Raw genomic sequence first — 19736 nt, forward strand, 5'->3', positions numbered from 1 at the left:
TATTCCAGGAATTAAAAAAAAAAAATCTATCCCTGGGCAAAACTTGTAATAAATGCATCGTAAGTGAATACATTGAATGGTGAGATTTCACTAATAGGCTTTTTGGCATGTCATAGTATGAAACAATGCAAAAAAATTTGTGACCTGATACGGATATATAAGATTTGTGTCATTATCTTCTCTTTATTTCGCTCTAAAATCTAGTAGTAGTTGATTTTGGAAAGTAAGCAATTCTAAAGACAGTATTATAAGTGACACTTGAAAGTTTTCTCTTTCACATACTTAATATCATGCACTCTTTTAAAACCAATAAGATAATGAAGATTTTTATCATTTTGGTATATCCTATAATTGTATAATTAGATATCATAATTGCATGTTCAAATGATTACACATGTGAACACTAATTTCTTAAGTATAGACACTTATTTTAACTATGTAAATAAACAGTAATTGACTGAAGTGACAAAAATCAAATAAATACTTCCATCAAAAAATGTCAGGGAAAAATAAAAATACATATTTATTGAAATTACCTCTCAGTGAACTCAAGCATTTTCTGCTTATTAGAAGTTTGATAGGAACTGTATTAATTTTACAGTAAGACATAACAAGATTGCATCTTACTGAAATAGTGAATGTATAAGTTTATTAGAAGAGGCAAAAATCCTTTCCATTAAATGCCATGGTGGCATCTTAGAATGTACATCATCTCCTATTATCTGTTCAGTTCAACATACATTTATCTGCTTTTGGTATTGTGTCCTCAACATGAGTCACTGCTAGAAAGTATTGACTATTTGAATATATTTGCTATTTGGAGGCTTCTTGGCATTAGGCATAGAAGTTAACAGTGGTCAATGTACATTTGGAATAATAAGATCTTGAGCGTGTGTGTGCTGTCACTTCGGTCACATCCAACTATTTGCAACCCCATGGACTATAACCCACCAGGCTCCTCTGTCCATGGTGATTCTCCAGGCAAGAATACTAGAGTGGGTTGCCATGTCCCCCTCCTCCAGGGGATCTTCCTGACCCAGGGATCGAACCTGAGTCTCTTATGTCTCCTGCTCAGATGGTAATGAGATCTTAGGTACTTATAATTTTTTTTACTTAATACATATTTGAAAACCACTGATGATAAAACTGTGTCCAAACTTTAATTAATTGTTGAGAAACAGTATCTACACCTCATATTATTTTGTATGTCTTTGTTGTTTTACTGGAGAACATATGATTGTAGTTTCATATAATTGCATATATATATAACAAATGTAAATATGTATTTATATAAATACAAAAAGTCAAACACAACTTAGCAACTGAGCATGCATGCTCATATTTGGACAAAAGTCAAAATCTCAAACTTGTTATCAAAGACATAGGTCTTGAAGTTGCCAGCATGTTGAAGATATTATATCAATTTCCTGTTGTTTGTGGAAACCACTCTGTCTTAGGACAGGCTTCTTTGTAGATCTCTTTTACCTTTAAAATTCTTCTCTCTTTTTAGCCCAGCAAACAGATTCTATTCTGCAGAAATCTACAGATATTCTTATTTCCTTCCTGTCGCAGAAATATTCAGTCCTGAGAATCACAGGATAATTTTGTTCTTTATTGTTCATTTCCATTTAAATTGGGAAAAACAGTCTGGTAGAAATATAAATTAGGCTTTCCTGGTGGTTCAGACGGTAAAGAATCTGTCAGCAACGTGGGAGATGTGGGTTTGATCCCCGAGTCAGGAAGATTCCCCTGGAGAAGGGAATGGCAACCCACTCCAGTATTCTTGCCTGGAGAAATCTACGGACAGAGGAGCTGGGCAGGCTATAGTCTGTGGGGTCGTGAAGAGTTGCACATGACTGAGTGACTAACATTTTCTTTTTTTTTTTTTTCAGAAATATAAATATGTGCCAGAAATATTACAGTGTGTTGGTAAAGTTGAATGATGTATTCTCTCTTTACTAAGAGTTTAGGCACCATCCTTTTTTCTATCTGTTCTGAGAGAATAATTCTTTGTTCTTCTTGAATCAATGCGACCAGGCTGAATTTCTGTTAGTAACACCAGAGCATAACTAAAACCAGACTGATTTCAGAGAGAACTTCCCCATATATTCCTTGTAGGACCTTGGACAAATCACTTTACTATTTTCAGCATCAGTTTTCTCATCTGTAAAGTGGGGCTGTAGTCCCTAATTGATATGACTGTGAGAATTAAACGAGATATCATAATAAAGCATTTTCCAGATCAAACTGTTAGTATATTATTGACTACTTTTAGTAGAAATTCAGAGTCATACAGATGCTTGTTAAAATCCTTTAACCACTAGTTATTGATTTTATGGTCTTAGGAAAGTTATTATAGTTGACATTTTTGACTATAGTATTTAGTATTTACTAGAATTTAGTGAATTGCAAATTAAGTATAATAACATTTTCTTTTAGGATTTTTTATGAAGATAATTATGCAGAAGTGACTATATAGAATCTAACACAACATTAGTTCCCATATCTTCCCTGTCTAAGCTTTATCCAAAATTGAAACAAGGAAAAAAGAAATTCTTGCAATATTTTACTATGACATTAATCTAGAGGGCTGAAATATTTCAAGTATGTTTGAAATTAGCATACCATTAATACTCTCTGATTTGTAGCTCCTGAAATTAAGCCACTTGCTTGAATATTTAAGTGGTCCTCTTTCATTTTTATTATTTATAATGCCTCGGTTTGGTTTTTCATGTCTTCTTCTGATAGCTTTCAATCACCTGGATGTTGCCTCAAGTTTAAATTCCAAGTCAACAGCTATGAGTAAAGATCATTTGCACCTCTGAGTATTGTAAGGTGCCCATAAAATATCTTACCCTTCTTATTCCTGTTTTTCTAAAAGTTGCTCAGATGTTTCAGGGGAAAAGTATGTGATAAAGATTTTTCCATAGATTGAAAATGTACCCATAGGAATTGAAGATGTTAATTTCTCTTTCTAGTTTCAGGTGCCCAGAAACGTACAGAAGGACAGATAATTTCCTCTCAAGTATATCCTTAGGCCAATTCAATGTACCTTTCTTTCAGTATTTTAGATGAATTATTAGAAAACATGAAATAGAATTGTACTTTATTATATATTTGGTATAATCTAGCTAAATTTATTTATTAGGAGAAGGTCACAATATCATAATTACAAACATTTCTGCCAAGCCTACATGCCAAAAGACATTGTCATTTTTCTGAAGTGTGTTGGTGTTTTTTTCAGCATTTCAAATAGCAAAAGTTTATTTTGTTATCTTATGAATAAATTTAAATGCAGCTTTAGTAGGGTGCACTCGGAGTGAGTGAGGCAGAGCAACTTTTTTTTTATTACATTTCTAATACTCTGCAGTGTCTGAAATACTGCTAATTTAGATTATATTCTATTATAAAAAATCATTAAAGAATTTGCTGCTTTGCTTTCAGCAAGATTAAGTGTGATGGTGAAAAATGTCCCATAAGAAACCCATAGGGAAAAAGTGAAAAACTAGCTATTTATCAGCAACACTGAAAAAATACTTAATAGTTAAAATTTGTGGTTAAATAAATATTGATTATTAAGTATAAAAGTGCTAAATTTAAATCAGAGGAAACTTTTAAAGTTCTGGAAGAAACACTATAGTGAAACTTGACTAAGCTCCTGTATATGTCCTCTAATTGCCAAAAAAAAAAAGTGTTTGGAATATACTGTATGCCATTACAGCACCTGCTCCTTCATAAAAATAACGTATTGATGATTGAGTTCTAAACACTCAGTGTAATGATTTATTTATTTTTTAACCAATGGTTTATTCTTTGTCTTATGAGCTGGCACTCTGATCTTTTAGATGCCTTAAATAGAGCATTTCTAGTTACTTCTTCAAGAGTAGTATTTTGATTATTTTGCACTTGGAAAAACAAATCAAATGTTTATAAGGTCTGCAAATGTTAAAAATGGATTTCTTATTGTTTAAGTTTTTCATGACAAGTTGTCTTTGTCTGCTAATTACCAAATGCAGAAATAATAGTACTTTAAACAAGATAAGTTTCAATTCTGTCTAGAAAATGAATCTAGATGTCAAAATTTTTGAGATAGTGTAATCCCTTCATGGTGTCATGAGGGACCCATCCTTAGCACATATAACTTTTGCCTTGGAGTTAGCTCATAATATAAGATGGGTTCTGCAGCCCTAGCTATCACAGTTGAATTTCAGGCAGAAAGGAAGAAATGGGAAACATAGAAATGGGTCCATGCCCTTCTCTTTTATGGAGTTTCTTTAGAGGTCCCTCACAACACTTTGTTTTGTATCCTTTCACTGTAATATGTCGTAGTCATGAGTATGACTATATCATGAGTCCTATAAGTCCTCTGTGAGTCATCAACATATGTGCAGAAAGAATAAATCTAGCAGGTCTGAGAATACTGTACTTAGAAAGGCCTGCTTGAAAGGTTGGTCCTTGCTTGGCATCTGGAAATTTGGATTTCAGGAAGGGTTGCTCCAGTCCCCCTCTGATTAGAATGGTTCATTGTGCTTACATTTTTTCTGCAAACAATATGATTGGCATGGAACACTTGCTTTACTTTTGCAGACTGAATTTTGATAAAGGCAGGGCAGATGGTGCTTATGTGACCAGACCCAATAAAAACGGAATCTCTAGTAAGCTTCCCTGATAGAATATTTCGTAAGTGTTGTCATTAGCTAATGCTGGGGGAGTTAAGTGCCTCCTTGTGACAACATGGGGAGAGGATTCTTTTAAGCTTATTCCTGTTTTCCTTTAAATGTCATCCCCCCATCACATTTCTCTTTTATTAATTTTGTTTTGTGTCCTTTCACTGTAATATGTCATAGTCATGAGTATGACTATATCATGAGTCCTATAAGTCCTCTGTGAGTCATCAAACCTAGACATGATCTTGGAGACCTCTTAAAAAAAAAAAAAAACATGAAAATTCAATAAGTGACTGAATACTTACTCATTCACTCAAGCTATAAAATGCATTTTAAGGTCTATGATTTTAAGTTTTTATTGGCCTTCTCTTTTCATCACCATGACTGCAAAGTTTTGGATCTGATGACTGGAAGAATGGAGTTGTCATTAACTGAAATGGAAAGATGGAGAGAGTTTGTTTGGAGGGAAGATCAAGAGTTTATATCTTGATCAATTTTGGATATGTTACATTGTAGACAGAGAGTAGGTGGTGCCAGAAGACTGGATTCAAGAGAGAGGGCTCAACTACACATATTAAATTAGAAGTCATCATCACATAAGTGGCATTTAAGGTACAGAACGGATGAACAAGGAAGTGAGTGTAGATGGAAAGGAACAAGCATAATGGCACTCAGCATCCATTTAAAAGTCAGGCAGATGAGTAGAAACCGGCAAAGGAGACTAGGAAGCAGTGGACGGCAAAGTGAAAGTGAAAGTTGCTCAGTTGTATCAGCCTCTTTGCCACCCCATGTACTATATAGTCCATGGAATTCTCCAGGCCAGAATACTGGAGTGGGTAGCCCTTCCCCTTCTCCAGGGATCTTCCCAACCCAGGAATCGAACCCAGGTCTCCTGCATTGCAGTTGGAATCTTTACCCGATGAGCCGCAAGGGAAGCCCAAGAATATTCGAGTGGGTAGCCTAACACTTCTCCCGCAGATCTTCCTGACCCAGGGATCAAACCTCGGTCTCCTGTACTGCAGGCAGATTCTCTACCAACTGAGCTATCAGGGAAGCCTGAATGGACAGTAAGGAAGCAGCAAGACAAATATTTATCTTTCCAGTCACCTTGTTGGAACTTGGGAGAATATATCTTGCTGGTTTATTTCCCCTGTTTTTTATAGCTTGTGTTGTTGTTGTCCAGTTGCTAAATCATGTCCGACTTTTTGTCACCCCATTGACTGCAGCACGCCAGGCTGCAGGGCCAAAATACTTTTGCTTGAACTTTAGCATAAATTCTTCTGGTGAATATTCAGGACTAATTTCCTTTAGGATTGACTGGTTTGATCTCCTTACAGTCCTGGGGACTCTCCAGAGTCTTCTCCAGCACCACAATTTGAAAGCATAAATTCTTTGGCTCTCGGCCTTCATTATGGTCCAATTCTCACATCTGTACATGATTACTAATACAACCATAACTTTCACTATATAGACCTTTGTCAGCAAAGTGATGTCTTTGCCTTTTAATATGCTGTCTAGATTTTTCATAGTTATCCTTCTGAGGAGAAAGTGACTTTTAATTTCATGGCTGCACTTACCATCCACAGTGATTTTGGAATCCAAGAAAATAAAATCTGCCATTGTTTCCATTTTTCCCCTTCTATTTACCATGAAGTGATGGGACCAGATGCCATGATTTTAGTTTTTTGAATGTTGACTTTTAAGCCAGCTTTTTCTCTCTCCTCTTTCACCTTCATCAAGAGGCTCTTTAGTTCCTATTCACTTTCTGCTATTAGAGTGGTATCATCTGCATATCTGAGGTTATTGGAAATGAAGTCAAATCTTTACATTTTAATCATATGTGAATATATTTAGCATGGTGTTTGATATTTTTATGCCAGCTGTATTGCAATGTTGATTCATTTAACACCCTATCTGTAAAATTTGGATGGTTTTCTGATAAACAAATTCATAACTCACATTACCTATTCTTCTGTTTTCATTTTCATATTATTTTTCTCCAATATTTCCAGCTCTCATGAATGAATTTAGTTTTATAAATTTATTTTTTTCCATTTATCAAATTTTGTTCTTGTCCTAGATAGTACTACTAATTGCTGATTCAGTAGGAATTTAAAATATGACAGTAGAGAAGTACCATTTGATATTTTCTTCTAAATTTGTCCATTCATATTCAATGTATAATCCTATGTTTATAAAGATAAAATGAAAATATTAATATTTAGATATTAATTAAATTTATTAAAATTATATAATTTACCCCCAAATCCCTCTGTTATATTTCAAAATGAACGTGGCTGAGTAGACTCAGTTTTCATTTGAGGAAATGTTTATTAAAATATCAATACCGCAATTAATTGAAACTCATTATGTTGTGGGTGCCTTGTGGAGTAGGATTTTTCTCTAATTTATGTTTCATTGTCAGCAGAATTATAGTGCTAAGAATCCATTCAAGCAACAATGATTTTGTTAATTATTCTTATATATACTCAGTGCATTGGATTGGAGACACCAAAATCAAGAACAGTCCTTGATGTTGTAGTTTATTAAAGGCAAAATAGTTGTCTTAGGTCTGGTTCTTTAGAAGTAGAGTTTGAGATGAGAATTCAAGTCCAAAGGGTTTATTCAGTTCAGTTCAGTTCAGTTCAGTCGCTCAGTCGTGTCTGACTGTGACCCCGTGAATCGCAGCACGCCAGGCCTCCCTGTCCATCACCATCTCCCGGAGTTCACTCAAACTCACGTCCATTGAGTCGGTGATGCCATCCAGCCATCTTATCCTCTGTCGTCCCCTTTTCCTCCTGCTCCCAATCCCTCCCAGCATCAGAGTTGGAGATACTGCTAGTGGAGTAAAAATGCAAGACAGGAAAAGGAAGAAGCCAGGCAAGGGTGTGGTTTTAGGGGATTAGCCTCAACCTGATCCTGTGGAAGGAGCTCAAGAGTGTAAGTTATGCTTCAAAATCTGTCCTAAGGGAGACAAGGGAGTTGGGCTTACATAGTCACTAAAAAGCCATTGGATAGAGCAGCAAATCTCTAGCATTTCTCAGACTCTGCCTCTGAGAGCAAAGTGGCCTCACAGACCTGAGACCTTCCCAATGTAAGAGGGCATCCTTAGGAGATACACATGGAAAGCACAAAGGGACTACGAGAGATTCAGGCGGAACACCAGTTATCTATAACATAGAAATAGCTAATTTATATGACACATAATGAGTACTCTGGCAGAGAGATTTGCAAGGTGCTATGGCAACACTGAGGACAGGATGAAACAGAGTTCTATGGGAGAGGGAAGACTTTCTAATAAAATGATTTCTGGAGGATCAGAGGGAGTTAACTAGATAATGAGTGAAGGAAAAAAAGGAGAACTTTCATTTCAGGAGGAGCGTGGTGTACAAAGGCACAGACACATAGGAAAAAAAAATTCCTACCTTTCAAGCCTGTCGTGGGTTTAAAATCAACCAATAAAATAAAAAAGCATTTTATTTACTTTTAAAGAAGTAAAATCCTGTTACTGGTTGTCTGGAGTCCATGATTAATATCTTGGTTATGCTACAAAAGAAAAGCCTTCAACGAAGCAATCTGCAGTAACCCCCAACACTTTTTAAAGCATTTGCACCAAAATGTGCCCTCTTCTGTCACCTTTGGTTTGATAGACTGTTACCAGGTCCTATTGTAGTTCTCCATACACGTGTAGGAAACGATGCTGTTAAAGATAAACACAAAATTTACTTAGTATCTCTCACTGCTTATTTTCACAAGAGATGAATATAGTCTTCAAAGTTTAAGTTCAAAAGAAAAGCCACAGTCAAGAGAATGATGAGAAAAAAAAATGTTTTCTCTTCTTTAAGGCGTATCTCATTTTCAGAAATACCCATGTCCTCACCTCAAAATTCTCCCTTTGTTTCCAATGCATTTACCATAATAATTCCCTCTCCTTCACCATTCTATTCTTTGGCTGGTGAGAAGACCCCAGGTTGATGTTCAGACTCTCTTTTCTTTATTGCTTCCCTGAGCTTCTTACTCACTATACACTTTAAACAATTCTTCCTTATTACAATGTGGACATATTAACAGATAGTAACTCTAGCTTGTAGGAATCTTTTGAAGTTGTAATTTATTTTTAGTAGTAGTCATATTAGTGATAGTAGTGATCTCTAATATTGGTCAGCAAACTAGAAAAATATAATGTTCATGCATAGAGTGAAAAAGTTTTCGATTCCCAGGTGTCTCGGTGGTAAAGAATCCACTTGTCAGTGCAGGAGACTCAGGAGATGCGGGTTCGATCCCCGGCTTGGAAAGATCCTCAGGGAGTAGTAATTGGCAACCCACTCCAATATTCTTGCCTGGAAAATTCCAAGGGCAGCAGAGTCTGGCGGGCTGCAGTCCATGGGGTTGAAAATAGTTAGACATGGCTGAGCACACACACACAGTCTATAGAAGTTTTCAGGTTAAAAATTTGTTGCTTTGACAGAAAATTTTTGTATAATATATAGAAACAAGAGTGACATTTTTCTATCATTTATAATAGACCGATACAGTTTATTAAAAATTGAACCTGTATATATTAAAAATTGAACCCGTATGATCTGGAGTCCTGTTCCACTCAGAGTTCTATTTATTGTATTAAGTAGCTCAAAGAGAACATATTTTCTCTGTTATTTTCCCTGATATTAGTGCAGGATAAGAGGATAACTTTTATTTTCAAAACTGTAAAGAACACTGTTTACTCATAATCATACCTTTATTCTTTTTAACACTATTACTCTGGAAATGACAAGAGCTATGACTGGCTTTGTTTAGTGCCCAAAGGCTCTGGTGGCAAATCACCCCAATAATTACAGCAGATCAGATGATGTTTATCATCTTACTTTTTCTCTGGATGTCTTTTCCAGATAATGGATCTTTTTAAAGAATATGAACAAGGCTGAGGCAAAGCTCATATTTGTCATCATAGATTGACCTGAAGAGACAGGAGAATAAAGCTTAATGTCTTGACAACTGATAGAAAGTGTCTTTAATTCACAAAACTCCTCATTCACTAGATGTTAATTAAGGGGGTGAACCTAGAAGTCTGAGAATTGTCAAGGGCTAACTACTTATTGAGTTTGTACTATCTATGGAATACACTCTTTTGGATTCATCTAGGTCTATCTCTGGTCTGCACTTCAGGTTTTTAACATTTTCTAAAGCTATTTTAGTCAACAGTGATTTTATTTAAGACTACATAGAAACAATGATGTTTAAGAAATATCATTATTTGCAGAAAGCAAAGTAGAAAATTCTCTGTTGAGAGTTGGGTGACTCTAAGCAAAGTGTTATGATCTGCAGCCTAGGAATATCTTCAAGCCGTTCCTTTAGATTATATAGTTACCAAAAGGAGTATCCCCCTAAAGTGTAACATCTTTCTTTTTCTGTACATGTTATTTTTATGGAAATAAAAAGGGGTTAAATACAATCATATTTAACAATGCAGCATATCTGAGTAGTGAATGTATTTTATTCCTGCTTTGGAACCAGCAAGTTGTCCCAAATAACCCATCTCTTCTCTTCCCAGAGCTATAGAATTAGATTTTAGAAGGAGCCTGGGAGACAGGAGCTCTGCATGGTAAAGAGTACACTTCCCAGCCTTTCTGGTAGCTATGGGTAGGTCTCTGTCTATCTGAAGTGAGCCAGTGCCCTGAGGCAATATCCTAGAGCCTTCTGTAAACCGGATCTGGTAGGCACTTTTTTTTTGTCTTTTCCTCTTTTCTTCTGTTAGGAATGGGACATGAAAACTAGATTTGTAGCTGCTATTCTGGGCCTTGAGCTCAAGCAGCACATGGTAGTACAGGCAATTTCAAAGAGCCTGAGTCCCTGAGCGGAGTCATTAAATTCTCACTGGTCTGCCTCACTCCAGATTTTTTTTTTTTTTACATGATGGAATCTAAATTTATCTTGTATAAATCTCTGTTCATGTGTCTATCTTACAGCTGAATTATATCTACCTTCCCTCATAGCTCATTTGGGCTTTTCTGATAGCCTAGTTGGTAAAGAATCCACCTGCAGTGCAGGAACCCCAGTCTGATCCCTGGGTCGGGAAGATACTCTGGACAAGGGATAGGCTACCCTCTCCCATATTTGGGGGCTTCCCTTGTGGCTCAGCTGGTAAAGAATCTGCCAGCAATGTGGGAGACATGGGTTTGATCCCTGGCTTGGGAAGATCCCCTGGAGAAGGGAATGGCTATCCACTCCAATATTCTGGCCTAGGGAATTCCATGGACTGTCATAGTCCATGAGGTTGAAAGAGTCAAACACGACTGAGCGACTTTCCTGTGTTTATCTTACAGCTGAATTATATTCACCAACACCTCAAGTTTCAACTCAAGTTCTACATTTCATTCAACAGATTAAATAGCTACTGAACTATTCAGGATTGGGATGCAAAGTTGAATTATCCATAAAGTATTTCAATGGTGGGTGTGCATGTGTGTGTGCGTGCATGTGTGTTTCTATGTGTATGTGTGTGTGTGCGCTATTCCTTATCACTCCAGGTTTATCAATTAAAGTTTGGCTGTTAGTCATAGAAACCACCCCCCTCCCAAAGTATGACGTAAGATAGAATTTTATTTTTCTCCTATGTAGAAACCCAGAAGTTATACATAGTTCAGGTTAGGTAGGTCAACCTCCCATGATGTCAGAGATATAGATTCTCCTGTTTTATAGATTCTCTGTGCTTGACTTTCATTCCATATCAGTTCAGGGTCCAAGATGGCACACAGCAGTAATGTGCTGAAATGAGCGAAATGTGGAGGACTGTTTCCCTATAAGAATATTTTTTCTTAAAACACACTGGCAAGAATGTAGCTGAAATGGGAAATGCCTTTGTTTTGGGCAACCTTGTGCCTGATGAATACTGTGGGATTCAATTACTGTGGAAGAAGGAGAAATCAACATCAGGGAATGGGCAGACTCTAACACGTTGTAATACTTTATTGTAATAGTTTGTTCCTTCTGCCTGGAAGCCTATACAGTCTCCTTTGTAGACTTTGAGGTCACAAGTTCTATCAGAGTATGCCTGGGGTTTCTTTATGGGCTTCCCTGGTAGTTCAGCTGGTAAAAAAATCCATCTGCAATGCAGGAGACCCCAGTTCAATTCCTGGGACAGGAAGATCCACTGGAGAAGAGACAGTCTACCCACTCAAGTATTCTTGGGATTCCCTGGTGGCTCAGCTGGTAAAGAATCCACCTGCAATGCAGGAGACCTGAGTTTGATCCCTGGGTTGGGGTGATCCCTTGGAGAAGGGGAAGGCTACCCACTCCAGTATTCTGGCCTGGAGAATTCCATGGATGGTATAGGGGTTTCTTTTCTCATCAATTAGATGTATAACTTGGTAAACCCCCTTAATGAGTAAAGTTGTCTTTCCAAAACTCAAGAATATTTCCTTTCATTATTTATCTTTTTAAGTAGAGGGGGAAAAAACCTTTTCTATAAGAGATTATTTTGTATTCTTTCTATACTTTTCTGGTTTTTCTATTATATTTCACAACTGCATTGTATTTTTTTTCTTTTAAACTTATTTATAATAAATTCAATATTTATTCATAGTAAAATAAAGAATTTTAAATAAGTTTTTGAAAAGAATATTTTACATATTCTCTTCTTTTACCTGTCCCACTCATGGAATTAATCAAGGTTAAATTTTGTGTGTATTCATATGCTCCATTTATGTATTAATATGTATTAACATATTAGTGCATGCCTGTATGCTAAATCACTTTCATCATGTCTGACTCTTTGCAATGCTATGGATTGTAGCCTGCCAATATCCTCTGTCCATGGGGATTCTCCAGGCAAGAATACTGGAGTGGGTTGCCATTTCTTTCTCCAGAAGTAACATATTAGTATATATGTGCAAATGCATGTACACACATGTACTCTTTTTACACAGATGAGAATAGTCTCATTTTTGTTAGCTTGATAAAACATTTTGTATGTTTATTCTTTCCATTACTCTATTCAGTTCAGCTTTAGAGTCAATTAATTTGCCACCACTTCCCTATCTTTTGATATTGTATTATCTTCAGTGTTGTACCATTACATAGACATTTTTCTACATTCCTGTGCAAATGTTAGGTATATTTTAACTAGATAATTGCTAAGTTCAAGTCTGAATGTATTCATTTTTTGACATAATTTACCGGGTTCTGCGCTGAAAGGGAAGATTTTACCATCTTACCCTTCCAGCCCCAGTGGATCCAGGGTGATTCGAAGGTGGGGATGGAGTCAGCATCCTTGGAAATAACTTATTTAATTACAGATAGAGAGGGATTAGAAAATTAGCAGAAAAAAAGAGGCTGAATTACTTGGTTTACATGGAATACCAATCACCACCTACGTAGGCCGCAGGCGTCTTCCCGTTCTCCTGAAGGAGAGGAGGCACTGAGGCCCCCCTGGTCTGATCTTAGAAGCCCAGGCAAAATTAGCAAGCTTGGTGGGTACCCATGCACCAGATGGGAATTCGGCCAGGAAATAGTAGGAGAGAAAAAGAGGCTGAATAACTTGGTTTACATGGGATACCAATAAAATTCCAAGACAAGGAATTTGCACCATCTACGCTGAGCCACCGGCGCCACTTGAATATCGGAAGGTGCCCCTCCTTGGGCTCCTTCTCGTGTGGGCTTGAAAGCCAGGACAAGTAAGTAGACATGGCGAGCACCCACGCTCCAGATGGGAATTCAGCCAGAAAAACGGGGAGCAGAAAAGAACAACATGAGGGAATCAGTCTTTCTGGGAACTGATCTGATTTCTTTATTTTGGGGTTTGCTTATATACCTTTTGTTACACATAGGGATGAATACAGAGTCACGTGGGGGTCAGCAGTCCTGACCTTTATCAAAATCAGGTGCTTTACATAAAAAAAAACTTCTTAGGGGTTTTACATCATCTTCTGGCCATGAGGCCTGCTGACATTTTACGACCCTTTCTTTCTGATAACCAAGAAACTTACTTTTTCCAAGGGTGTTTTTTCTTAAACCAGGCACCACCCTCCAAATAAAGTCGTATTCCTATAGGGTGAGGGTGTAGTGAGTTACAATCAAGAAAGGAATTTATTTAACCCAAGGTTAACATGATTAATCTTAAAGGTTAATACTTATTTCTCCTATATGCTAGTTATATTCATAATAAGGGCAGGGAATATGGAGATTTAGCAGCAAACATCAGCCCAACAAATGAAAATCCTTTCACCAATGTTCCCCTTAAGCTCTATTTAGTCTTAAGATAGTGATAAAGTTACATTTTTACATAGCAAGGACACAGTGATTTATAACAAAGTACAGTGATCTATTACAAAAGAGAAAATTCATTAACTCAAAAAGTCTAGTATTGCTAACCTCAAAAACTACTATATTTCCTTTTCTATATTCCAAATACATTGATTAATATATTCCCAGGTGCCTAAGGATATGGAGGCCTGGCTGCAATCATTGACTCAACAATGAGAAAAGCCCTATGCTAATTAAGAATTTCAAAATACTCCAAACTCTCTGTGCTGTTTATGGTTGAGAGGTAGTAAACAATCATGTGGTAGTGGCAGGAGTATGGATAATCCTGTCACACAAGCTAGTCTGTCAGCAGAGAGGTTTGACCTGAGACACCCTTGTCACACCCAGGGCAGGGAATTAGCAGCAATTATTGGCACAACAAATGAAAAACCCTTCACCAATATAATTCCTAACCAACCTACTATACTAATAATTTCTAACTTCCCCCAAAGAATTTGCCTTTAGTAAGTCTAAAACATCTCGTGCCTCTCAGGTTGGGAGGCTGTAAACAATTACATGTGGCCAGACGAACCTATACAGGTGGGCTAGAGGACCTTCAGAGGAGTTTGTAAGTTGAAACACTCTTGTTACGCCCAGGAATTTTTATTGACTTGGAGCTGCATGTTTACTTCTTCTCCAAGAGAACCGGTGGGGAACAGCCCCCCATAAAGTCAGAGGTGTAGGCAAGAGCATGAAACAGTAAAGCAGATAGACTCCAGTTTTGGGGGTAGATGCTCGGGAACAGGGGGTTTCCTGAGGCTTGATCACGCCTTTGCGTATGCCAAGCCTCCTTCCTCATGACCTTTGCCATGGGCAGAGTTCCTCATGCTGGCTCCTGGCACAATCCCAGCTATGAAACCTCAACAGCACAAGATAGTATCAGTATTTGTGGGTATTCAATAGGTGAAAGTTGGTTTCTCATGCTTGATTTAGGTTTTAAAAAGAAAGAAATTGAACATCTCTTTACTTAAATAATGCCAATTTGTAGTTCTGTTTTTTCCCTTTTCTTTTCTTATCCACTAACTTACTCATCGCCTAGTATACTATGTATATATATGTATATATTATGGAAATTAACCCTGAAGTCTGACCTTTTTAATAGTAAATTGTCTTACATAATTTTTTAAAAAGAGTGACATATTAATCAAAATGATAGATTTGGTTTTTTTTTTAGAATTTGTATTAAAAGCCCTGCTCACTTGAATAATTGTAGACAGATCACTCCATATTTTCTTATGGAACAATTTCAATTTTCTACATTGAAATCTTTATTGCATCTAGAATTAATTTTGATATGAAGGGTGCGTTAGAGAGTCAGCTTTTTATTTCCATTATGGATATATAGTCAATTGCCTGAACACTACTTACTAAACAAACTTTCTTTCTGCTTTTCATTTAAAATATTTCCTGCATGAAATCCTAAACTATATACATATTTCTGTACTCTTAACAGTGTTCTCTTGTGTGGTCCCTAGATCTCTCTGGGGACCCTGTGATCTTTACAGGGAGTTTATGAAGAAGAATGTTGTTTCTCACTATGCTGCTTTTGTAGTAAAGGAAGATAAAACAGGCAGCATGTTAGCACAGAACAAAGCTGTGGCATCAAATTGTAATAGCAGTCTTTGTATTCTTCACTAATTCACTACTATTTACTCACAGTAATAATAATACTAAAAGATCAGTGTCACTATTTTTGATAAATCAGTAAAAATCAGTATTCCTTTTTTAAAGTTTTTTTTTTTTTTTTCTGATGTGGTCCACTTGTAAACTGTTTACTGAATTTGTGTTACATTTCTTGGTCTTTTATAGCTATGAAGTATGTGCTATCTTAGCTCCCTGATCAGGGAACAAACCTCCACCCTCTACATTGGAAGACAAAGTCTTAACCACTGGACCCTCAGGGAAGTTCCAGTATTAATTTTTAACATCTTAGAACACAGTTACTATATTTTTAATATCCTAAGTGACAAAATGGAAAATTCCTAAAAAGCATTTCTGCTGTTTACTAAAGTACAGTATTTGTCTCAAGACAAAGTCTTGTATGAATGAGTTTTGTGGTGAATGACCCACTTTTTTATATAATTTTTTTTTTTTTTTTTTTACTTAAAAGGATGCTTTTTATACAATGGTTATTTAGACTTGGGTATTTGGCAAATATTTCCCCAAAAATGAATGAAATGAACCTATCATCCCAAATAAAACTCCTTAACAATGTTTATTGCTGATGATAAATTTCACATATTTAAAAGAAAATTTAGAATTTTGGAAAATCTGCCAACAGAAGCATGATAGCATCATAGTCACATATACTAATTTCACCAATCCTTGTAGAAGACTATTCTATGAAGATTGATGATATTAGTGTATGTGAATTGTATTATATATTGAGCTATCTCAACATCTGGAAGATCTTCATAACTCAATGAATTCATATTTTCCAGATGACTAATCTATGTTGCTACAAAATCATGCATGAGAAAATGATCTATTAAAAGTGCAAGATAGACCAATGGGTTTTAGTGTCACAAAGAGCCGAAAGGGCATTGATATGGTTTTCCATTCTATTTTGCAAGTAGGAAACTAACACTGAAGGAATTTTACTGTAGTCTCAAGGAAGACTGTCCACAGTTATCTAAAAAGGCTATTGAAATACTACTCCCTTTATAGCCAGTCAAGATTTTCTTCAAATATTTCTGATAAACCCAACATGCTGCCACAGATTGCATGCAGATGTTGATATAATTATCTAGCCAGCTTTTTTTCCCTAAAGAAGATACTGAAGAGATTTGCAAAACTATAAAGCAGTTCCATTCATTTTACTCAATTATTTTTGTCTTGAAAAATATAATTTTTGATTAAAAGTGTTCCTTAAGTTAATGTCTTCAGTTTATTAAAATGATTTAAAATGAGTTAATAACACATAACATTGTCTTAGTTTTAGTTTCTACTACACTGATTATGAATAGATATAATTTAAATAAGCTAAAGATATAGGGGATCATTAATAATTTTTAATAAAGGTATTCTAAGATCAAAAAATTTGATAGTCTGTATCATAATTTCTACTTTCACTCTTTTCTCTTTCTTTGTCTCTCCCCCGCCCCCCACACACATGCACATGCACACTCTTATTCTCTACCTCCCCCAATTCCTGGACAATCACCAGTACTATAACAGTATTCTAAAACTAAATTATTGTGTTAATATCATGTTTTTAATATCTAAAACCTCTAGGCCATTTCATAACTCTTTTGATTCTGAACTTACTTTTTATATTCTGAAATATTTATTTTTAAAAGTCAATATTGGTACCATATTGTGATAGTCAAGGAAAACTTGGCATTTAATTGGAATTGTGTTTTATTTATATCTTAGGTTTTACCTTAGAAATATATATATATAAGAAAGAATTAGCATATACCTATATAAGGTGGCTCAGATGGTAAAGCGTCTGCCTACAATGCAGGAGACCTGGGTTCAATCCCTGGGTCGGGAAGATCTCCTGGAGAAGGAACTGGCAACCACTCCAGTATTCTTACCTGGAAGATCCCATGGATGGAGGAGCCTGGTGGGCTACAGTTCATGGGGTTGCAAAGAGTTGGGCACGACTGAACGACTTCACTCACTCACTCACTCGCTCATATAAGATATACAAAGCAAAAATATGTAATTTGCTTGTTCATTTCAATCTTTTTTTATTTTGTTACCTATAAATTTTGAAATTTAAGTTAAAATAGAACCCTAGATTTTCCCATGGAAATGGTACTTATCAAATCAGTGCCCATGTTACCCTTTGTCTTTGTATGAGCATATTAATAATCAGCCTATGAACTACTTGAAATCAGGAATCATACCATTCAATTTTTATATATATTTCTGTACAAAGTGTTGGATAAATATTTGATATGTATTTTTATGAATTAATCAACTTTTATCAATCTCTAAGTAAAATTTTAATTTCACACACAATTAAGGGCAAACATGAATATATTTATACTGATATTGTAATGATTTGGAGAATTTTTAAAGATGCTTAGTGTCAGTAGATCATAACTTTGAATTAACATTGTATCAAAATAGCATAAATAAGAGTAGTATTAAATGATTTAAATATTGATAACCCACTATTTAGTTGCATTTTTCTATGTTTCTTCATTTGCATTTGCAGAGGATTTCTATCAGTAGCTTTACAACCTAAAAATAAATAAAGCAATATATTATACAGCAGGGACAAGAAGAAATATTGAATTTTTTACATCCTGTTTTGTATCACTTTACAGTACCATCAGATGGCTTTTGTTCAGGTTTATATAAACTACCCAAAAGTTTACTTGAACACTAGTCTTTATTTCTAGTAAAATCCAAGTCTGGTGTACACAGCTGTGTTGAAAAGAACAGTATTGTTTATAATGGAATGTTTTAGATATTCAAAGTGCTTTGGCAGTTTAATAGAAATGTTCTCTTTGGAAAAGTATTCACATTTTTTGAAAATAATTATTGAAGTAAAGTGAATTCTAATTATCAAACAGACAAGTCATTTGTGGGGTTATAACAGCAAAGCTATAAAAATGATATAAAAATCATTTGTAACAACCAGGTGTATAAAATTACACATAATCTCAATAAGCTGCTCTAGTAATAACTTTAATTAACCAAATCAAATAGAAAATATTGCATAAAATAATGAAATATGTCCAGAAAGAAACTGAGAGCCTACCTGTTGTTCCTATGCTAGGTAAATTAAAAATGCCTTACAGGGCTTGGAAAATAGAATTTTAGGGGCTCAGTTCAGTTCAGTTCAGTCGCTCAGTCGTGTCGACTCTTTGCGACCTCATGAATTGCAGCACGCCAGGCCTCCCTGTCCATCACCATCTCCCGGAGTTCACTCAGACTTACGTCCATCGAGTCCGTGATGCCATCCAGCCATCTCATCCTCGGTCGTCCCCTTCTCCTCCTGCCCCCAATCTCTCCCAGCATCAAAGTCTTTTCCAGTGAGTCAACTCTTGGCATGAGGTGGCCAAAGTACTGGAGCTTCAGCTTTAGCATCATTCCTTCCAAAGAAATCCCAGGGTTGATCTCCTTCAGAATGGACTGGTTGGATCTCTTTGCAGTCCAAGGGACTCTCAAGAGACTTCTCCAACACCACAGTTCAAAAGCATCAATTCTTCGGCACTCTGCCTTCTTCACAGTCCAACTCTCACATCCATACATGACTACTGGAAAAACCATAGCCTTGACTAGATGGACCTTAGTCGGCAAAGTAATGTCTCTGCTTCTGAATATACTATCTAGGTTGGTCATAACTTTTCTTCCAAGGAGTAAGCGTCTTTTAATTTCATGGCTGCAATCACCATCTGCAGTGATTTTGGAGCCCCCAAAAATAAAGTCTGACACTGTTTCTACTGTTTCCCCATCTATTTCCCATGAAGTGATGGGACCACATGCCATGATCTTCGTTTTCTGAATGTTGAGCTTTAAGCCAACTTTTTCACTCTCCTCTTTCACTTTCATCAAGAGGCTTTTTAGCTCCTCTTCACTTTCTGCCATAAGGGTGGTGTCATCTGCATATCTGAGGTTATTGATATTTCTCCCGGCAATCTTGATTCCAGCTTGTGTTTCTTTCAGTCCAGCATTTCTCATGATGTACTCTGCATATAAGTTGGAAAAGAAACTAATCCATATTTCCAATGTACTACTTATATTTAACTTCCTTTGTATATATTAATATTTTTTTTTGTCCTTCACACTGATCAAACTATGGATGAACTC

The 19736-nt window shown here is 36.1% G+C and overlaps 1 protein-coding gene across 1 annotated transcript in view; it reads left to right on the top strand.

Moving 5' to 3' along the window:
- MDGA2 (MAM domain containing glycosylphosphatidylinositol anchor 2) overlaps positions 1–19736 on the top strand; it is a 915731-nt gene that overhangs the window by 462841 nt on the left and 433154 nt on the right. The window lies entirely within an intron of this gene.

Source organism: Oryx dammah, unplaced genomic scaffold, assembly GCF_014754425.2.
Source record: "Oryx dammah isolate SB20612 unplaced genomic scaffold, SCBI_Odam_1.1 HiC_scaffold_26, whole genome shotgun sequence".
NCBI classification, from domain to species: Eukaryota; Metazoa; Chordata; class Mammalia; order Artiodactyla; family Bovidae; genus Oryx; species Oryx dammah.